The 17,568-nt window shown below is 41.0% G+C and overlaps 1 pseudogene; it reads left to right on the top strand.

The window, feature by feature from the left end:
- LOC137888158 (retinoic acid receptor alpha-B-like) overlaps window positions 1-17,568 on the top strand; it is a 236,078-nt pseudogene that overhangs the window by 68,610 nt on the left and 149,900 nt on the right.

Genomic DNA, 17,568 nt, shown 5'->3' on the forward strand with positions numbered 1-17,568 from the left:
GATATTCAGCTTCGAACACAAAAAGTCACACAGCTTTCATCGAATATTGTACTTACTTTTGGTCGAATCTCAGCGAAAAAATGGAATATCTCCGTACTTCCACTGCATGTATGTCCAGCTGCTGGTGCTCCGTGTGAATCCGTTCGATTCGTGTCTCTCCGACACTCCTCGGATTCTTGGGAGGGTTGGAAGCTTAGCAAATCAGATTTCAGAGATGGGACGTTTTTGAGCTTTATTGGCTAATAGTGCTGTCAATCATCTAGCTTTCAATTCCAGGCAATTCTATTGGCTCCTACGGTTCGAAGGATGTCTCAATGGTGAAAATCGGAGAAGGGAGGGCTGAGATACAGCCCTGAACAGAGAGAATGGCTGAATCTGAAGCAGTATTTGACCTTAAACTAAACAACTAAAAAGGGCTTGGAAAGAGCTTAAAACACTCAAAAAAGGTCCAATCTTCTGTCTATTGATTCATTGAACATCAGGAGTGATACATAGAAGTGATATAGAGTGTTTTTGAATTTAAAAAATATTTTTTTATTCAAATATTGGAATATTTGATCAGTTTTCTAATTTTATATGCTCTATATTTTATAAATGTTTCACTGTATCTATGTATAGCTGTGTATATAGAGCCTATATCAGTTGTTCTAAGAGCTCAGCATATTTAAAGTCTTGGATTTCCATACTTTCCAAAAAACAATATCCTAAAAGTGCTGTTTTTCCAGGGCGAGCTTTTGAGTTTTCCAAGTTGTGCTGTGTTCCATCCGTATCTTATGTGAACCTGTAACATGTATTCTGATAGTTCCATCATTTTTCTCATCTCAAAAATATATTAAAAAAAATTATTATTATTATTTTTTTTTATTATTTAATTATACACTTAATTAGGTATTTCTTATCTTTATTCTAGCTGAGGCCTGCAAATAGGCCTCGGGTTTTAAGTACTGTAGGTATACTTAGCCACATTCCACCATTGGTTGGTAAAGTGTTACAATTTATTGCACAACAGGCTGTATGTCTGAACCTACCAACCACTGACAGCAGCATATTATCCAGGAACAAGGCGAGAAAGACAATAACCAGGGTCATCTTCTTCAGCTGGGCCTCCTGTCTCAGCCAGGTTAGTAAGTCTAGGTTAGACAACAAACAGTATTTGTCATTGTATTTCAGCTTCAAATTCCAATTCACTGTTGAAATCTGCTTAACTGGTAAGAGTAATTTATATAAATATGTGGTGTAATAATGTCCAGTGTGAATAAAGGTTAAAAAATCTGCCAGCTAATCATGGTTTTCAGTTTTCTTTAGTATCAAAGTAATCCAGTGATAGCTTTCTTTACATCCGTGAGTACATTGCAAACAGGAACTACTTTTAAAGTCTTTCCTTTATTTCTTCCATCTAACACCCACACTCGATTTCTAGATAAAGATTTTAACAGTCAAATCTGTGTTTAAATAGGGTCAAATTATACAGTACAAAACATATATTTTACAACACTTCAATCAATTTCCCCATCACATTTTCACAAACATGAAAGAAAAAATAAATCTTCAAGGGGAAAATATTGTCCTTATTCATTTGTGTATGTAGAATACATCACAGACAACAATTTCAATAATGAAGCCTAGAAAGAAAAGTATAAGAGAATATAGTAGCTCAAACTTACCCATATTTTCAGTTTTCACAAAAGGTAGAGAACAAGACTTTAGTGTGTGACGAGCTTGCAATGTGTACAGTCGGACAGCAAACTGAGATAGGGAAAGGTTACACCTTATCCTGTTGCATAGGCGTGACAAAAAACATTGGCATTTAAGCTTGACTGACCTGTTTCACTGTGTTATTTTGAATCAGGCTTAGCCTAATAATAATTAGGGCCTGAGCACTGACAATGTCGGGCCTCAAGGTCCCTATTGAAACTTTAGTGTTTATTAGGGCCCGAGCAGTGACGTAGTCGGAGTGTATCTCCTCTAAAATGTTTGCAGAAAAGCCTTAAGACCTTGATAATGCTTCATTGTGAAGATTGTAAGAAGTTGTCGAAGGGCGGCGGCGTGGCGGCTCGGCGAATTTCAATCCCTCGCCATGAACAAATAAACTGATGTAACATCATGAGATCTTTACCAGATCTCACGTTTGATTCGACTCCAGGCCTGAAGTCATCTGCAGGCCAATTTTGAATCATAGTCATAGCGCCACCTACTGGCAACAGTAACTTAAAGTCTTTATACTTTGGCTTGTTTCTCTTAGTAGGTAAATCAGATCAACATCAAATTAGTTCCACAAAATGTAAGAAGTTCATAATGCCAGTTCATGAAGCTTGTTTGTTTGATGTTTCGTTGAACACCGCTGCGCAGTCTTCGCCGTGAAAAACGAAGGTAATGTTGAAAGGCTAAAAATGCTCGAAACATAAGCAAACTTGGCACACAGATTACAAGCCAAAAATTTAGTTATATAATATGATTTTATTTGTTTAGAGTGGCAAATCGGCTCAATAGTGCCCCCTACAAAATGTTGACGAAGCAGCCCTCGCAGTACATTTCACATAGATTAACAAAATTTGGTAGGCACATGAATGACATGTGGGCTTAAATAAAAGTCTGTCGGGGCCATGCCCTAAACCCAACTGGAAGTCAGCCATTTTGAATTTAGTTAGAATTTTTTGTGTCGTTTTTGCAAGTTCCAGGCGCTGTACTTTAACAAACTCCTCCTAGGGAATTAATCAAATCAAATTTGGTCAGTACAGTCTAAAGACCTTTGTGATGAAAAGTTACTCAAAGGTTGTTGTTTCGTGAAAGGCTGTTGCCGTGTCGACGAAATTCTTCGCCATGAAAATCGAAAGTGTTTTTGAGAGGCTAAAAATGCTCAAAACATAATCAAACTTGTCACACAGAGTGGCAAGTCGCCTTGATAGCGCCCTCTACAATATTTTGACGATGCAGCCCTCGCAGTACGTTTTCACCTAGGTACTTCCAGGTGCTGTACTACGAACTCCTCCTAGGGAATTAATCCGATCAGCTTAGAATTTGGTCAGAACAATCTAAAGACCTTAGCGATTAAAAGTTACTAAAAGCTTGAGGTTTCATCGAACAACATGGACTTGGTGAAGCGGTCATTTTACATGGTTCGCCATCATCCATCAAGCTGTTGTAACTCAACTGCACTTTGTCAAAACTGTCTCAAAGTTGACATGCTTGATTACTGTCATGATTTTAGGACTTTTGCATGCCAATATTAACTCAGTCATAGCGGCACCTACTGGCAACCACGAACGTAAGCAGGATTCTATAATTACAGCAGCCCAAACACTGAACTTATTAAAAGGGTTTGTGGGCACACCATGAGAAAAAGACTTCTCTGATCTAAATATGTGCAAACTAAGATGCTTAGAGAGCAAAAGTTAGATAACAGTGGTTCTCAAACCATGTCAGTGGGCATTAGTATAAATGATCTGTCCAGAGCTTCTACATGAGAATCAGGTTAAATGTTACAATGATTGCTTCACACTCTTAAGTTACAGAAGAGCTTAAAATTTAAATAGTGTTAAATTAAAGTCTTCAAGTAAAAGCAAATGACACTACTGTTTTGTTAACTTTCACCTAAGTCCAAATACAATCAGCAGGACACTGCAGGGAGTTGAACCCCATCCCAGTAAATTGACAGTCTGTTATGTTACAAACACTGAAGCGCATTCTCACACAATCATTTTCTTAATGATCTTAACAGGCTTACCTTTATGATTGTATCGGAGGTACATTCAAAACATTTGAGGCTTAAGACCTGGCAACATGATCTTGCTACGCTGCTGGTCGACACAGGAAATATCATCTAACTCGTGCATGCAGTGTATGATGGTCACAGAAATGCATGGCCGCGTCAACCAGTCCTGCCAGTTCCCTCGACATGCATAAAGTTGCGAGGGCCCGATCAATGCTGCTTGCTGCTTCTCAAATATTCTTTTGTATTTGCCTTACAATGTATTAAAAAGGTAAAATGAATAAAACAGAATACAAATGAACTGCAAGTGTTTATTGCTCTCACTGTTTAAGATTAAGACTGAACTCTTGAACGTTTGTTCCCTTAAGTCATCACTCCTGATGGTTTTAACCATAACCTGCATGTAAAAGACACTGGTCCTGTCCGTTTGGATCCCTACCTGCCATTTATCCATAAAGGTGTTGTGTCCATGGTAGAAAGTGGGGTTGTTGGAGAAAAATAACTTTTAACATACAAGGCTCCATGAAGTCTGGGGCTCCTGTGTGAATTCTCTTCACACTTGTTATCCTCAGATGTTCCTCGTTTAGCAGTCACTGTGACCTTCTGTAAGGGACGATTGTATATCTTACTAAACGTCAAGATGACGTTTGCTTGTGCGGAAGGGGCGAGTTCAAGACATGTAACGTAGCGTTATGCAAATGATTCTGTGCAAACGCACTTGTGTATTATCCGAAGTATAAATATCAGAGACTCAGAGACAGACCTCTGAGCAGCCATGATACATGACTTGTATGTGTTTCAATTCTGTCTCCTTCTTGCAAGAATAAATGTCCTGTGATAATTACTTTTACATCGGCTTCAAGTGAATTTCTCTAACAGGGGTGAAGGTGCCGCTGACAATTTTGAAGGAACACATCTCTTTCATTCAGGCTGAAGTCTGGGGTGGGGTGGAGAAAGAGGATGAAGGAAGAACTCTTTACAGTTGTATTGGGAAATACAACATATACATATGTACATTTAGGAAAATAACTTCTTGTATAAGTCCGCCTCCCTCAATAATTTCTTTCAGTCCTCTTTTTTTGTATATACAATATATATAACACAGTGATTCTGCAAACTATACATAACTTTTCATGAGGGAGTGAATGTTTTATGAATGATTTAAGAGGGAATCCTCGCCATCAGTCCGTCCACATTTCAGTCTCTCTGAATGTGCGACCGAAGAAAACAGAGCAATGGTTTAAAACAACTTCACAACAGCAATGCAGTCCCAATGAACAACAGCAGAAAAACAATATATTGGGAACGCATTGGTTTCAGCAGCAATTACCATCTGCTCAGTTAGAGGATGAAGAAAGGCAATCTACAGACCACCATAAAATCAGTCCAAATCCGACTGGAGACATACTTACCATCATGCACAGGCAAAATGAGATAACGGCCGCTCTGGTGCACCAGCAGCATTCATCATCTCTACCATCACGAGATATTCCCACATTTGAAGGGGACCCTCTACAGTACACAACATGTATTAAAGCCTTTGAACAAGGAGTGGAGGAAAAAACAGGTAGAGGAGATTGTTTATATTATTTGGAACAATTTACAAGAGGACAGCCACGAGAACTTGTGCGTAGCTGCCAGCATATGGCTCCAGATCGTGGCTATGCAGTGGCTAAGGGTCTTCTTAAGGAACACTTTGGAAGTCAGTATAAAATTGGGGCAGCATACATGGACAAGGCTTTGTCCTGGCAAGCAATAAAATCTGAAGATGGTAAAGCACTATGCTTTGTTCTTGCGTGGTTGCGGCAATGTTATGGAGGAGCTCCAGTACATGCAGGAACTGGACATGCCTGTAAACTTGAGAGCCATTACGTTGAAGTTGCCATTCAGAATGAGGGAGCAGTGGAGGACCACAGCTCATGGGATAATGGAAACAGAGCTCACTTCTCGGATCTGGTCACATTTATTGAGCGTCGTGTCGGAGTTCTTTTTGACCCTTTGTTTGGTGACATACAGGACATATCAACCGGTATTACTGGGATAAGGCTTAAATCCCAGCCCAGCAACGGAGTGAGGGGAAATATTGTTGCCACCACAGTAACCTCTATTGACTGGCCTGAGGGAGCTCGGAAACCAACATCAGATCCAGGGAAGAATGAGAAATATGGATGCCTGTGCTGTGCTCAAAATCACTCATTAGAGGAGTGCAGACAGTTCAATGGAAGGAAACACAAAGAAAAACTTCACTTTCTGAGAGAACAGGGAGTTTGCTTTGCATGCTTATGTATTGGTCACATGAGCCGAGATTGCGAAAGGCGCTTGGTCTGCTGAATGCAGCTTTTGTTGACGCTACAATGGAAGAGCAATGGAACAAAAGATGGCAGATCTTCCTAGAGAGAGAATCCTTCCTGATCTACCACCATTCACCAACACAGGAGTAGATTACTTTGGACCAATCGAAGTAAAGAGGGGAAGGTCAACCTGTAAATGATACAGTGTTATATTTACCTGTATGGCGTGCAGGGCCGTCCATTTGGAGGTAGCAGTCTCTCTGGAAACGGACGCATGCATCAATGCTTTGCGCCGTTTCTTCAGCAGGAGAGGACAAGTGGTGCACCTAAGGTCAGACAACGGTACCAACTTTATTGGGGCAGAAAGAGAACTAAAGGAGTCACTCACTGCTCTGAATCATGATCAGATTCAGGGAGTCACAGGTTGGAATTCGTTGGAGTTTTAATCCACCAGCAGGTTCACACCATGGTGGGGTGTGGGAATGGTTGATCCGCCTGGTGAGAAGGGTTCTCAGCTCTGTTCTACATCAGCAGAGGGTGGATGATGATGGACTTCATACAGTGTTCTGTGAAGCAGAGGCTATTTTGAACGATCGGCCAATTACCAAGCTCACGGACAATCTCAATGACTTGGAACCGCTCACACCTAATCATCTACTTCTCTTGAAAGGTAAACCAGCTTTGCCACCTGGAGTGTTCGAACCTCATGATCAGTATGGAAGGAGACGATGGAGGCAAGTGCAGTACCTCTCGGATCTTTTCTGGAAGAGATGGGTGAGGGAGTACTTACCCTTGCTCCAAGAGAGGCAAAAATGGAACCAGAAGAAAAAGAGTTTGGTTGCTGGAGATATTGTGGTAATCATGGATCCTTCAGCTCCCCGTGGTTCTTGGCCACTTGGTAAGGTTTTGGAAGTATTTTCTGACAAAAAGGGACTTGAGATTACAGACAAAATCCAACATCATTGTAAGACCAGTAACAAAACTGTTTTTGCTACAGGGTGTGTAATTTGATTTGTCTGTACTGGGCTCAGCATTTAGGCTCCTTTTTTGTATTTTGTTTGAATTGTTATGTCTACCTGCATTAACAATTAGGGGTCGGTGTGTAGGTGCCAAATGTTTCCATCAAATGCCTTTCCTCTATATGTACACTGGGTGGCGCTGTTCTTGGGTCCTGTGCTCACCTATATAAGCAATTAGGTAATTATTGACATCAGGTGTTGGACCCCGGAAAGGGAAAGGGTTTTGACCGCTGTCGCGGTAAGAGTGAGTTTGCTCCACTGTGCACCAATTAGTATGTGTACCACGGCACGAACAAATAAACTAATATTCATACCAAGTGAACGTGTCGGTGGATTATGTCTGCAATCAAAAGGTGAACGCGGAGGTAATCGAGGCTGACAGAACAGTGCGTCAGACAGATCGATCCGGAAGAAAACAGCACCTCATTAGCCCAAGTAATGGGCCGGGCTCCTGTAATAGTGCTGATTCAAGTCCTCAAATGGAATGTATCATGCAATTTTCAAGCAGTTTCAACCATGTCCTGAGAAGTTATGACTGTTTGAAGAAGGGAATTTTGGGGTATTATTTTCCATTCAATTTATCCTATCAAAATTCCTATTCAAATGTAGGCCAAGTCTCCCTCCTCCCGCGCAGGCATGATAAGTGCTAGAGAGTGCCATCCAACATGAATGTGCCCCATTTGGGTGTGGTTACAACATATTAAAAAAGCAGGGCTCTGACATGTTTAGAAATAAAAGTTGCTCCAATCTGCCTTATCAACCTTGACACCATGCTGTTGTCTGAGTTTCATACAGGCACATTCTTTTCCAGATGGTTTAAAGAGGTTTTGGTCTTGTGACCTTATTGTAGGCCCCGTCCACAATGTGTGTCCACAATCTAGGGTCTTTGGGACCAATATTTGAGAGATTATGGAGATTTTTACATTTATGTTTATGATTATTGGCCTTTGAAATGGCCGTTTTTGAGTGATAAGGGAACCTAATCCTTATAACTCAAAAAATGTTGTTTCGACTACATTTGATTGGGCTCTCATTTAGGCCAAATTTCTCAACCAAAATGGCCCATTTATTCTCATTCATTCCTAAATAATCATAGCACCCACGTACACAAAAGTTACTAAAATGTATTATCAAAACAACTGCACAATGCTCAAAGCAAAGATGCTGAAACTCTAGTGGATGTCTGGCAATAGCACACTCAGTGTTCCAAGTTTGAAGCAAATCGGACGCATTTAAATTTTTCAGCAAAAAAAGAGTGCTACTTTGCTTGAGATTTCAAATATTGGAGTTGGTCCAATCCTTTTCATTTTCAAACCAGTGAATCTATAGGTCGAGGGGATAGTACAGCCCCCCTAATCGGCCCAATTCTTCCCATTCCTCCTCACCGAATGGCCTTTTTCTTCGCATTCCTTCCCACCGAATAGCTCTTTTTTTCCAATTTGACCCGGGAGGTTTGGGCAAAAAAGTGTCATTTGTTGGGTGAAATGGGAAGAAAAGTGTCAATCCAGGGACCATTTTTCTGGGGTTTCCCAAATTGCACTTTTTGTCCTGAGAATCCCTGGGGATTTTCCCCCTGGTGGACAAAAGCTGAAAAGGGCCGTTTGGGACAACTTTTCCAAAACTTTGGAAAATCATAACTCGGCGACCGACGCTCCGAACGAAGCGCCGATTTGCCTCGTAGAACTTGGGCTAATATGATGTATTCCCTAGCAGTCTTCCGATTTTTAGCGTCGCTCCTTGTGCCGTGTAGCATTAGTTGAAAATTTACTTTTTTTCCCTTATCGCCCAATGATAATGTAGGCCTTAGGTGTATTAAGGCCAGAAAACAGAACATGAATATGTACAGATATCATCTTTATTAGATAAAAATAATTCCTGTCCTTACACGTTTATTTTCCCACCACAGCACTAAACACCAAAGCAACTCTGCATTCCCTCACGATTTTCTATCATTCCTTATTTTATTTCATATTCCTTAGAAAAAACAGGTGCAGTACCTCCACAGAGCAGGCAGATGGCGCTGAGCAATCCCGTCTCCGCGTCGTCTATCTCCAGCGGCAGCAGCTAGTTGGCGAAGGAGAACACCAGGTCGGTGAGAGGTCCGAACGCGGCGCTGTGCTTCTAGTCCTTGTCTGGGGTGTAGCGGGTGCACATCCTCAGAATCTGAAACACGAGATGAATTCCCGCTGTAGCACAACTGTACATTTCTCTTTGCTTAGGTATCGTTTCGTGTGACAAAGAGAACTCACCAGTATGTCGAGGCAGGCGGCTTTGAGCAGGGTGATCTGGTCGGCGATGGTTAGCGTGGTGAAACCGGGGAGCTGCTTGGCAAACTCCACCGTCTTGATGATGCACTTGGTGGACAACTTGCTGAACTTGTCCCAGAGGCTGACGTCCAGAGCGACACAGTGCTTATTGAAGTTACTACGAGGAACTTTTCATCCTTTATGAAAACCTCTCATTTTACTCCCGCCGGACTTCCGACTGCAGGTCAGAGGGGGCAGCGAAGCCGGATCTGGGTCTGTCGGCGGTGGGCTGGTCTCTAGAATCTGAGCTGAGGGCGTTTCTAGTGAACCTGCATGGTTTTGTGTGGAATCTGCCCCGGTCATCTGCTGATGGTCTAGTTTACTTAGTAAAGGAACAGCTTCTTCCCCAGAGCTGTAGCCTCCATCAAAACATGTTTATACTGCACTGTTTGCACAGATTGTATTACTTAAATTGTATTACTTACTAATGTTCTTATTCCTTTTATATTTTGTATTTCCTTTTGTATATAATCTTGTATATTGTATATTGTTGTTATTGCTACTGTTTGCTGCTGAGAGCTACCAAACGAAATTTCGTTGTATCACTTGTAATGGTAATTTTTTACGTAGTATATAGTTCTACTCTGTATATTGTATTCATGCATAAGTTATTTTGCTCTGGACTTTGTTGAACTTCACCGTGTCTCTTGTGCAGAAGAAAGATTCTCCCTTGCCTGTTCACATAGATAACTAACTGTGTTGTATGAGAATGTTCCATGCCAAGGCCTTTGGGCTGCTTGTTTTGGTTGCTGGCCGTTTGTTTTCACTTGTTGTTCCTATCAGTCTGAGACCAAAAGTCTGAGACCGAGATGTCTGTAAGGTTGGCCATCGGCCCCCACCTTTGCTCATTCTGTATAAAGAAAGCTTGTTCACTTTTTTCGAGGTTCTTCCTCACTGAGACTGTACGCAATCTGTTGTGATGATTGAACCTTCTCTGCGCAGAGAATAAAAGATAACCTGGTTTTTGGTATTATGTATTTCAGCATTAGAATACTCAAGCAAAGCGGGTATAGGATTTTTTTTCCACCACATCCTTCCATTGTATAAAATGTCAATGCCACAGTTCTCAGGGGACAAAACATGCACAATTGATCCCTTCGTAGTTACTGGTGCTGGGATAACGAGCAGGAAAAGACAAAAGCATGAAACTAAATAACAAATATTGTTAATATAAGGTTGGATTGCAATAGAAATCAGCTTTGTCTCTGTTTATAGCTGTCTGTCTACATACAGGGCACATACAGTATGAATATTAACATCACAGATCACATTAAACATCTTACCATGGCTGATGTGTGAAGTCGGAAAATCTCAAGTTTCAAATTAGAGTTAGTGTGATCGCAGTATTTCTATGAAACAGACTTGGAATTAAGTCTGACAGTAAGTACTGACACACATCTGATTTATACTCACAAGAACCTGCTTGGACAGACGCTTGTTTCGTCCCTCCTCACTTTACCCCTCCCACGGTTTCTATGCTAGCAAGAAGAAAACGTTCTACCTTAAGAAGTCATTACACTATGACACACAGATCAGATGTTAAGCAAAAGTGTATTGAGGGTGAACTGGGAATGTCCAGCTGAGGCCCCTGTCCATGTAGTCCTCAACTCCCAGGCCTCTTGGGCGCCACCCTTCAGAAGTTTTCTGGGCATTCCTGACTGGTGAGAGACCTCAACGTCAGCTTCATGTCCCAAGTTTTGTATGGGCTGTCAAAGGGACATGGCACAATGTGCCCCCAGAAGATATGTGAGTGACAAACCACGTACATTACATTATTCCTTTGGGGCTAAAAAGGGACTTTGGGGAAAACGCTGTCTTCAATGTCCAAATCCTATGGGGGGCAGTATTGACCAATTTAATGTGCGGAAAGGCCGAATGAGTCTGATAATGGGTTTTGAGGACTACTTTCATGGGAAACATAAGAAATGGTTGGAGTAAGTGCCGAAAGGGTGCAAATATGGGTTTCAAGTACAACTTTCATGGCTAACATAAGAAGTGGTTGGATTAACTGCCAAATGGGTATTGGTACTATTGGAAACATAGGAAAAGCATGGACTAAGTGCCTATTGGCTGAAAGTGTGCATTTTAAGTACCACTTTCATTGTGAACCTAGGAAAAGGTTGGACTAAGTGCCAAATGGGTGAAATTGTGCATTTTAAGTACCACTTTCACTGTGAACCTAGGAAAAGGTTGGATTAAGCAAAATGCAGCCACAATGTGCCACTGCCTGTTGGACCTATTTTCCCATGTATTTGATTTTCCATCAAAAATAGTGGACAACAGATGACTGTTTAAGAATCACTTGGTTTTAGCTCAATAGCAGGTTCCTGGAGAAAGATAGCTTTTACAAGGGTGTGCAAACTTGCTGCTTAATGGGCTTATTCAAGTCATCAAATTGAATTTGAAATTTCCTGTAATTTCCAAGCATTTTCAACCATGTCCTGAGAAGTTATGACTGTTTGAAGAAATTACATTTGGGATATACTTTCCCATTCAATTTAGCCGAAAAAAAAATTAGACCAACTGTCATTCCTCCTACGCAGGCATGTTAGGTTATAGAGTGTGCCATCCTACATGAATGTGCCCCATTTGGGCCTGGCTACAACATACTCAAAAAGCAGGGCTCCAATATGTTTAGAAAAAAAAGTGCTCAAATCTGACCAAATTCTAATATCAGACTTATCCATTTTGACATCGTATCATGCTGTGTTCTGAGTTTGATCCAGGCCAAAAAATGTTCTAGGATATTTCGAGGGATTTTGGCAAAATAACCTTATTGTAGGGCCCGTACAACAAATCTGTCGAAAATCTGGGGTCTCTTGGACCAATATTTGAGAGATTATGTCAATTTTATCATAGCTCAAATTATTCCCAAATATAAGGGAATATGGCACCAAATGAGCCCTTTGGGCCTGTTTTTGGGGACCTTAACTTGGAGCAACGAGCACCAAACTTTAGGGGTTTTAAATTCACATGACCCTTTTTAAATATGACAAGGATCCATTTCATAACCTTGCTTCAAAGTAGTAAAAAATAAGAGAAAAGTTTGGTAAAAATTGTCCTGCTGGCATTTGGGACTTTTGGGGTAAGACAATTGGCATAAATGATTGGCCCATACAAATGTAGTAGAAATGTCATTATTTCGAGTTATAAGGAATAATCCTAACTCAAAAACTGACATTTCTCCTACATTTGCATGGGCCGACCATGTAGGCCAATTGTCCCAACCCAACCCAATCTCCCCAGCCCTTTGGGCTGCCCTTTGGGCTGCCCTTTGGGCTGCCCTTCAGGCTCATTCTAAGGTAACGAAAAATGTAGGAGAAATGTCAGCTTTTGTGATTTACAAGGATTTATCCTTACAAATCAAAAACTGACATTCCTTCTACATTTGTATGAACTGACAGCCCAATTGTTCCAGCCCTATGGGCTGGGCAGCTCTTCGGGCTGGGGAGCCCTTCGTAAGGACTAAACCTTGTAACTCACAAAAACTGACATTTCTCCTACATTTGTGTGGGCCAAGATTTAACCCAATTGTCCCAAACCAAGTGTCCCTTTTGTTCCCATCTTCCCCAAACAATATCTCCCCAGCCCAAAGGGCTGGCCAAATTTGGGCTTAATTGACGTGGGACTTGATTTGTAAGGACTAAGCCTTGTAACTCACAAAAAACTGACATTTCTCCTACATATATATGGGCCGAAATTTAGCCCAATTGTCCCAACCCAAATGTTCCAATTATTCCCAAAATATCAATTCCGTACAATTAGGCGTTGGTCCAAGATATCTTAGTTTCAGAGCAGTATATTGAACGGTTGAGGAGATATTGCAGTTTAAAATATTGATCCGGAACCCAGCACGGCCTCCTCCGAATCGTCCCAATTTGTCCCATCTGTCCCTACGTAAAGGCCCTTTTTTCCCCATTTGTCCCCACCGAATGGCAAATTTTTTTTCACATTTGTCCCGGGCAATTTGGGCAAAATTGTGACTTTTCGGATAAAAGCTTTTCTGAAATTCCCAATTGTCCCGAAAGTCCCGCCCCAAAAGTCACTTTTGTTCCTGAGAGTCCCTACCCAAACTTTGGAATTTTGTTACCGGGCAACCGTGGGACCGAATGGAGCGCCATTCGCCCATGTTACACGAGGGCAAATATGTTGTCTGAACCCGTGCCCGGCTTATTTTTAGCGGTGCTCCAAAGGTCCGTTAGGGGCCCCTGAAAAAGGTCACTTTTGGCCCTTATGCTTAGTTCATTTGTAGGAGAAAAGTCCCAACTGCCCCTACTAGTGTCAGGGTAGACTCAGAAAACGTTGGAGAGATTATTTATCTCATCTGGCCTGGGAACACTTCTAACCCTAACCCTCATGATTCAGATTATGTTGGCCTTTTTTGATTGAAAACTGTTTTAAAGGTCTAGTGAGAGGGACTGGCGGCACCTATCATTGAGGCCGCAGATTTCCAACAATTGAAAAGTCTCCCGTGTATCAAGAGTACGTAGGAGAAACACACACATGGCCCTGTCTAGAGGAGGTGTTTAGTTTGTCCACTGTGGGTTACTTTAGTCCAGGGGTCTTCAACGTTTTTCAGGTCAAGGACCCCCAAACTGATAGAGAGATGGAGCAGGGACCCCGTACTATATATATTGTTTAACATTGTGTTTTATATTAAACTGGGCCTAGTGCCATGTATAAACATACCTTGTTATTGTGCATTCAATACTAAGCTATTCAAATAATACACAGCTTCATATATTCATGTTTTTATTTTAAAGGTACAGGTAAGGCCGTGCCACTGACATTTAGAAACGTACCTTGTATGATAACCATGCATACAAGCTGTTCAAACTTCCATTTTTATTTTAAACGTAAATGTGGAAATGAAAAATGAGTGATGGCCTATTAGTACCACTGCCATGCATAAACATACCTGTTATCTTGCATACAATACTGAACTATTAAAATAATGGACAGATGTTTGGGAAAAAAAACACCCCTGTTGAAGACCTCTGCTGTAGAGGAATGACAGCCGGCTTTGTAAAGAGAACCCCGCACCGTATGTACAGTTGTGGTCAAAAGTTTACATACACTTGTAAAGAACATAATGTTATGGCTCTCTTGAGTTTCCCCGTTATTTCTACAACTCTGATTTTTCTGTGATTGGAACAGATACTTCTTTGTCACAAAAAACATTCATGAAGTTTGGTTCTTTCATGATTCATGATTCATTTATTATGGGTTAACAGAAAAAGTGATCAAATCTGCTGGGTCAAAAATATACATACAGCAGTGCTAATATTTGGTTACATGTCCCTTGGCCATTTTCACTTCAATTAGGCGCTTTTGGTAGCCATCCACAAGCTTCTGGCAAGCTTCTCGTTGAATCTTTGACCACTCCTCTTGACAGAATTGGTGCAGTTCAGTTAAATTTGATGGCTTTCTGACATGGACTTGTTTCTTCAGCATTGTCCACATGTTCTCAATGGGATTTAAGTCAGGACTTTGGGAAGGCCATTCTAAAACCCTAATTCTAGCCTGATTTAGCCATTCCATTACCACTTTTGATGTGTGTTTGGGGTCATTGTCCTGTTGGAACACCCAACTGCGCCCAAGACCCAACCTTCAGGCTGATGATTTTAGGTTATCTTGAAGAATTTGAAGGTAATCCTCCTTCTTCATTATCCCATTTACTCTCTGTAAAGCACCAGTTCCATTGGCAGCAAAACAGCCCCACAGCATAATACTACCACCACCGTGCTTGACGGTAGGCATGGTGTTCTTGGGGTTAAAGGCCTCACCTTTTCTCCTCCAAACATATTGCTGGGCATTGTGGCCAAACAGCTCGATTTTTGTTTCGTCTGACCCCAGAACTTTCCTCCAGAAGGTCTTATCTTTGTCCACGTGATCAGCAGCAAACTTCAGTCGAGCCTTAAGGTGCCACTTTTGGAGCAAGGGCTTCCTTCTTGCACGGCAGCCTCTCAGTCCATGGAGATGCAAAACACGCTTGACTGTGGACACTGACACCTGTGTTCCAGCAGCTTCTAATTCTTGGCAGATCTGCTTTTTGGTGGTTCTCGGTTGACTCTTCACCCTCCTGACCAATTTTCTCTCAGCAGCAGGTGATAGCTTGCGTTTTCTTCCTGATCGTGGCAGTGACAAAACAGTGCCATGCACTTTATACTTACAAACAATTGCTTGCACTGTTGCTCTTGGGACCTGCAGCTGCTTTGAAATGGCTCCAAGTGACTTTTCTGACTTGTTCAAGTCAATGATTCGCTTTTTCAGATCCATGCTGAGCTCCTTTGACTTTCCCATTGTAGCGTTTGTGGGCGTTTGTATCCAATGAGCCCTATTTAAATGGCCTCAGAGAAGTCACCAGCTGTAGTCACTCATAATCACTCACAAGAAGTTAAGAGGCCATGCTATGAAGCTCATTTCATTGACACAACTTTCTAAGTCACCAAAATTGCTAATTCATGTTGCTGTATGTATATTTTTGACCCAGCAGATTTTGTCACTTTTTCTGTTAACCCATAATAAAGTCATGAAAGAACCAAACTTCATGAATGTTTTTTGTGACAAAGAAGTATCTGTTCCAATCACTCTATCAGATAAAAATCAGAGTTGTAGAAATAACTGGAAACTCAAGAGAGCCATGACATTATGTTCTTTACAAGTGTATGTAAACTTTTGACCACAACTGCAGATGTAAACGGCTCATTCTAAGGTAACGAAAAAACGCATTAGCCTGAGCGTCCCCCATTTGGACGCAAGCGTACAGAAACGTACAGAGTTTAGTGTACAAAGTTTAGTGTACAAAGTTAATGCCAATGAACCCACGAAAAACAAATATAATGATGGTATAGTTCTGGAAAAACCTCCGAAACGGGGCTACAACATTATCTAAGCCATTTGTACATGAAACAAACAAAACTTTAACAGCCAACTAAACAAATAACCAAAATATGATATTCATAATTCGCCAGGAGTCTGCCGACTCGAGATATTCCTGCTAGCGACGGTTAGCTACGTGCTAACAACAAAAACAAACATTACATGTAAGAGCATGCCCGTTTCACACAGATTACGGCGATATCTTCCATTTCTCTCTCAGTCAAACCATCGCTGATTTATAAGCCATAAATCACTAACAAGTTAAACCGCTTTATCGAATATTGTACTCACTTTTGTCGAATCTCAGCAAAAAAAAATTTAATATTTCCGTACTTCCACGTCTCTGTTTGTTCAGCCAGATGCTCTCTGTCTGAATCGGGAGGTCTCGCGTTTCTCCAACACTTGTCGGCTCATGGGCAGGCCTCTAAGTCTCAGCAAATCGGATTTTAGATCTGACGTCAGATCGGAAATTTTTTATTCTGATCGGCTAACAATGCTGTCAATCTTCAATCTTTCAAAGCCATCCCAGTCTATTGGCTCCAACGCTCCGAAGGAGGTCTCAATGGCGGAAATCAGGCCAAGGGGGGCGGATTTACAGCCCTGAACAGAGAGAGAGAGCTGAATCTGAAAAAAATTCTAATGAACACAGAGACTTAGAAAGGGCTTAGAAAGGATCCTAGCTTTCAAATAAAGCCCAAACTGCTCTATTTAGATATATTGAACACCATTAGTGATATATACAAGTGAAATATATATTTTGGTACATGGGGAAGTTAAAAAAGCACACATTGTGCAACATGTGTAAATGTTAAAATTTTGGAATCCTCGCCTGAAATCTCTGTACTAAAACCTCTCTATCTTTTGAATGCTTCACTTTATCAAAGTACAATTTTGCAGCAAAACTCTTAACATATTGTGCTATTATCTGGGAGAGGTTTAAAGCTTGGATCTACATAATTTCTAAAAAAAACAATATCCTGAAATTGCTTTTTTTTAGGCGGAAATTAAAATTTTAAATTTGTGCTGTGTGCCATCTTAATGTACTCTTAACCAGTAACATATATACTGATATTTACACATCTGAACAAATCTCACAAGTGTTAGGGTTATTTTAATACCAAAACTATTAAAATATCCCTTGCAGTTGCAAAACTATGCTAATTTTAGTATGGGTATGCTATTTGTGAGCGGAGGGCTAAAAAAAACACCTAGAGTTAAAGGAGTTTTAAAGGATACACACTTACCATTTCTACCAGTGGATCCCTCTAAATGCTGCACACTGCAGGTTCATGAACAGATTTGTTCTCAAGTGGCTTGTGCGATTGATTTGGGTGATCTTGCCGCATTCACCAATTTCATTA

This window comes from Cebidichthys violaceus, unplaced genomic scaffold, assembly GCF_023349555.1.
Source record: "Cebidichthys violaceus isolate CVI_PGR_0920_01 unplaced genomic scaffold, fCebVio1.0.p SCAF_52, whole genome shotgun sequence".
NCBI classification, from domain to species: Eukaryota; Metazoa; Chordata; class Actinopteri; order Perciformes; family Stichaeidae; genus Cebidichthys; species Cebidichthys violaceus.